The following is a 6,397-nucleotide window of genomic DNA, read 5'->3' on the forward strand; positions in this document are numbered from 1 at the left end:
TCAGGTACTATAGAAGCACCCCTCATTGGCTGAGTGTATGTTGGACCACTTCAAGGACACATGTATCATCTTCAACACCTCTGATGTTCCTCTCATTACTAAAGAATTGTTCCCCATACAGTGGAAAAGTCACCTACCCTCATGCCATAGTGCTGATGTTGGCGCTCTCTCTCCTCCAGCCACCAAACAGGCAAATAGTACCTTAGCTGTAGTAAGGTCCAAAATAACAAAATGATGACTTGACATCTGTCTTTGTACTCAACCATATTTCTCAGACTATAAGAGGAACATGCAGCTAGACTATTAGGGCAAAAACCTAAGTAGATCTTTTGAGAAAAGAGTAGAAAGTTGATAAGGAAGTAAGGTAGAAAACAAGGTCTCTCTTTTGAGGAAGAACACCTTATTGTACAAGAAATGCCCTTTTTCCCACACAATACAAAAGCTAAATAGAGCAGGAGTGATTCTCTCTTGCTCAAACCATGATTTTTCATCCCTTTCTTAGGGTTTTCCACATACATTCTTTGTCTACTTTACATTCTTACAAACACTTCTTTTTCTTTAGACATTATGATGTCAAAGCTTGCATTTTTGTCACTCATGAGCTTTTTCATCGAGATGTACTGTTAGATAGCTTATCTACTCTCTCATATAAGTTCAAATCTAACTTGCACGTACACAATGTATATAATTTTCTTAGTGCGGGTCATTTGTATTGGTGTTAGTATTTTATAATGATGCTATAATACACATACATCGTAATTTTTTTTTTTTCTTCAAGATATCAATAACACATAGAATTATAACTAGATTTTGCCTCAAGTAAAATGTGAAACGTGCAAAGTCAATCAATTAAACAACGTAACTTAGATGAATTTTTGAGTTTGACTTCATCACATTGGCATCTTTGAGCTTTTTGTTCCAACTTTTCAATCCATCACAAGCTCCAATTTATTGTCTCGCTTTTGCCCTTTCTTCTTCAGCAAAATTTGATCTTGCTACCTTTGATACTTAGAGGACGATGATAAAGTTGGAGAGAAAGGGGGGGGGGGGGGGGAGGGGGGGGGGGCAAAGAAAAGAAAAAGTAATACACAAATTAAGAGAAAATATGTATTTTGATGCGGGTTTTATTGACCTTTAGATGGTGTATCTACCACGTGTTGTTCATCTGGAAAAAAAATAAAGGAGAGAATGGGAGGGTGTCAAAGATGTTAAACCTATTTTATCTCATATGCATATTACATGGTAGCCAAACATTTTGACCAAACAACAACATAAACTTGGAATTAAATGAAGGAATTGAAATCTTTTTTTTTTTTTGAGAAACAACATAATGTATTTTATTCAATGTAAACCACAACTGTGGTAACTATCCATCCTCAAATATAAATAAATCAAATTTTTCAAAAGATTGGGAAACCAACACCTAAAAAGTATACTAATTTATCCTTGTAATTCCCCTTTTAGTATCGTATTTAGCTTCAATTGTAAATGTATTGTTAATGCAAGTAAGTTTCTTCATAATGCCTTACTTCCAATATGTATCAGTTACTGTAATGTAGTGTTGAATTTACTTTCCTACATTTAGTTGAGTAGTATTTACTTTGAAGTAGCCTCAAATGAGTTACCCTAACACTAATCACATTACTTTAAGTTCTGCACTTAAACACGATTAACATATTTATCCTTGAATCACTATTACGTCATTACATCTTGGCCAAAATCCTGTCAAGGCATTATCGAACCCATAACCTTAAAGTATGAAGTCATATCATTCATATGCCATCTTCAATATTGTCTCGAAGTAAAATCATGACATAGCCTTGAAGTCACATCAAGACAAGATTTGGTAACAAACAAACAATGTTGCAAAGGAAAATATTATGAAAAGAAAAAAAACGTTGGAAATGATGCATTTAAATCCAACAATCTAATGAGAGATTACATCATGTTGCCTAAGTTTATTTTATGAAAAATTTTACTTTTTCATCCTAAACTTTCGCAGCTTTTACAATATCCTCTTAACCCCGAGGATTTGGCTTAGTAGTTGCTAAAGCCTCATGATATCTATAAGATTTTGGATTCAAAATTTCTTGCTAGCATATTAGGGCTACCCTTAAGGGATTGATGTTGTCCAATTTTGTAACGGAAATTGTAGTGTAGCTAAGGTTGTTGTTCCACCGAGAAAAGGAAAACAAGAACATGTCAAAAGCACCAATAATATGTAGAAAAATATGAATGAAACTTAGGAAAAATAAAGTTTGGTGAATTCAATAATTAAAATCACTAGGGCATTAGGGTTTGTCCACCAGTATTGTTAAGCATCCACTACCAATATAATTTAGTACACAATCGGGTAAGTAAATAGATAAATTATTCGATTGAAAGATTTATAAATAAGCTTTATTAATAAAACTCTCTTTGGTTGATTATATTCATCAATTGTTCCAACAATTTAGTCTAGAAATAATAACTTTGCTAGAAAAACTCAAGAACATCACATACCCTAGAGGCAATACTATGGCAAAAGTAATATCTAACAAGATTACCACGTTTTACTAAAGAGATTATAAAACCATATTCTAACAATAAAAAGATTCAAAAATAGACTTATGAAAGAATTAGAAATTAAATATCAATCTAACAAAACAATTATGAAAAATAGAACAATTGATTTCAATAATCAAAACGTGAAAAACATGCTTGGATTGAATAGTGGACAACTTACAACATTGGGGATTCACCCCTAACCCTAACTTAGGTTCTTAAGCTTCCATAGAAAATAAAAACTCTTTAAAAATTGATGAAAAATAAGGTTTCCTAGCAGCCAAAAATGTAACTGCCCTTATATCATTTTAATATTTATAACATTCAAAACCCTATAACACATGCTTCCCAAAAATGAAATATAAAATGTCAATTCCCGTTTTTCAACAGTGGATGAATTTCCAAGTCAGTTTTGGCCTTTAATATGGCAGATTCTGAAGTTTTGGTAAACTACAAAGTTTTAGATCTTTAAGTCCTATTTCCATGGCCACAAGAAGCAAGTTAATTAGATGTCGGAGTAAAAAGATATGGCCAAAATTCCATGACAGGACTTTTTCCATCTTTGGCTCAAATGAATTTCTCTCTTTCCTTTTATGTTTCCACACATCTTTGACTCACTAAATTATTCAAAAGCCACTTCTCAATTGATCTTCACCCTTGGATTCTCTTGGCTTCATGTCTGCATGCTAATCTCATTAGTTTAAATCTCCTACAAGAGAAAACATACACATAATGAGTATATTTTAGAGAAAACTTGCAAACTCTCATATTTATGTGCAAGCATGGAAATAAACACAAAATAGATGTGATAATGCCTACCAAAACTAAGATAATATTGTACTTTTAAGTTATTATCAAGGATTCCTCTATGTAATAACTTGGTGTGTATGATATGAGAGGACTGCATATGCCTGAGAAAATAATTAGATAATTATGGGTTCTTGTTTTGGACGGAACATAGGCCCAATGGCAGTGAAGGATCCTAGGCCTCCCAAAAGATGGTGGTTGATGGTTGGTTGGATTGGGCTTGACCCACCACGGCCTTGTTGGGCCGTTTACGAGCCAATTTGTGCACAAGACATGAATCTCACAACACAAATACACACACACACAAATTGGTTGAATGAATAACTAGGGAACAACAAATAAAATTAAAGAAGTGTAAGTAAAACGTCAGAGATCCTTGAATATAATGGGATTATGTTTCATTATATTGAATATTCGAGTACATTGAGCCATGTTTTGCTAGGATATATCACAAAGCTCAAATAAGTTCAAAAATAACAAATTTATATAGCTCTCTTTGGGCTTCCAAGACTTGTGAGGTTTGAATCTCTTTAAGTCCAAGTATATCTCAAGTATTTGCATTATCCCGTAGAATGCCTCACTTTTCACTCTTTCTTAAGTAAGAACTCTAGATTCTCTTTCTAGTGATTTTTTTCTTTTGCATCTTGAATGATTCTTGTTGAATGCCCCCTTTAGCTTGGGCTCTGCCCCCCCCCCCCCCCTTTTATAGTGCCTTTTTTAGGGTTCTTTCATGTCAACAATCCATCCTTTTGTGCTTTGAATACCAGAATCAATGTTATGTCTAAAACATTGGTGGTTAGTCCTTTCTTTTTTCTTCTCTTACTTCATTTTCTAAGGTCTGATAGCTAAAAGCTCCCCAGCTGACCTTCCTCATACGCGAGACCCCTTCAGAGTAAGTCCAAATACTTCTCCAAGGTCAAGATTTTGATGGAAAAACATGGTTTATATCGCATAAAAAACACACGTAATGGAAAAAATGAAATCTACTTCATTCGTAATTGATAACATGTACTATATAAATTTCAGAATTTAAGAACAAGAAAGCGTACCTTGGTGCGGTGTAATTCAAAACCAAGGATTAGAAGTACTTAGGAACACTTTTAATCTTCACTTCAATTCCACTTATGGCCAAGAAGTATGGTCTCTCAATCAATTTACACGTATGTGTTCAAGGGAGAATAAGAGAGTTGCTTACACTCACATACACACCGTTTTCATAACTTTCTCTAAAATTTTGTATGCTTCTCTCCTTAAATATAACTAATTCTCTAATTGGGTTAGCCTTTTGGGTCATTCTAATCATGCTATAGTATGTGGTTTGAAGTGGGACCAAAAGGGACAAATAAGACACTAGCTCCAATGGGTTTTAGGCCTTTCTGTCAACTTTTGATAAGTCCAAAATTACCATTAATTATATTTAATACCATTATATAAATATAATTGCACTCTAAGTCTTATTAATAAATTATATCTCAAGACTTTATTAGACATTCAACCCCTTCATTAAAATATTCATAGTAATATAAAGTCATGAACGTTGACTGCCACTTTGAAGATTACTACATCTTAATCCTTGAGTATCCGGTTTAATTTTTTAAGTTATTCATCATATATTTATGAAATCCAATTTCATAAATATATACTTTAGTAACTTCTTACTAAAGTAGTTAGGCCTAAGATTTTGAATAACCAAACTCATTAAACTTATCTCAAGTGAATATTTTATATCCCCATTAAGAGATTATGAATTTCATCTTGAGAATATATGTTCCTTCAATATTAAATGTGGTTGCCCAACATACTGAGATTTTAATCGTGATTTTAGATCTTACTCCTGATATATCAAAGCAACCTACACTTCATGATCAAGTTCATTATTCTCTAAGAATTAAGAGTTGATGTAAATAGAAGTCGTGAAATTTATTTTTCATTTAATAGTCGTTAGTAAAATAATAAATCTCACAACAGTCTAGTTCAATATTTCTTAACACTTAAAACATATTAACATATCAATTAGAAGTCTCTACTTCCATGATCAAGACAAATCATTTTAGTTGATATGTTATACTCTTCACAAATAAAATACCCAATTTCATCACCGACTACGAACTAAAATTTTGAGTTTACAAAGAACTTGTGATTTATATCTCCTGTGACCAAATCACATACTATGCATCTCATGGACTATATTATAATGTCCAAATATTCATGTTACCATTATTTTAGATAATAATAAAATAACTTTATTAATTACAACATAATGCCATACATAGCATCATATAATAGAATTTAAAGGGCACATATCCTAACAATCTCCCACTTGTCCTAAAGACTATTGTGCACTAATTTAACTCTCATTTCCTCTAAATGTGACTCAAAAGTTCTTTGGGGCAAGGCTTTGGTAAAGGGATCTGCTAAATTATTTGCGCTATCAATCTTTGCTACTGCTACATCTCCTCGAGCAACAATGTCTCGAATGATGTGGTACTTTTTTTCTATGTGCTTTCCTTTCTTGTGATTCCTTGGATCTTTGGATTGTACAATCAGTCCACTATTGTTACAGAACAATGTGATAGGAACTTGCTCCATTCTCACAACACCAAGATCAGAAAGGGATTTCTTAAGCCAAGTAGCTTCCTTTGCCGCTTCACAAGCAGCAACATATTCAGCTTTCATGGTGGAGTCAACAATACAAGATTGCTTAACACTCCTCTAACTTATGGCTCCACCTCCCAAGGTGAACACACAAACTAAAGTGGACTTTTTGAAATCAAGATTTGACTAAAAATCTGAATTTGTATAACCAATGGGAATCAAATCCTTACTATGGTAAACAATCATATAATCTCTCGTTCTCCTTAGATACTTGAGAATATGCTTTACAGCTTGCCAATGTTTAAGCCTTGGATTTGATTAATATCAGCTGACCATGCCAACTAAATAACAGATATCTAATCTAGTACAAAATATGGCATACATGAGACTTCCCACTGTAGAAGCATAGAGAATTTGTTTCATCATATTTTCTTCCTTAAGAGTCTTACGC

This window comes from Quercus robur, chromosome 10 (genome assembly GCF_932294415.1).
Source record: "Quercus robur chromosome 10, dhQueRobu3.1, whole genome shotgun sequence".
Lineage (NCBI taxonomy): Eukaryota > Viridiplantae > Streptophyta > Magnoliopsida > Fagales > Fagaceae > Quercus > Quercus robur.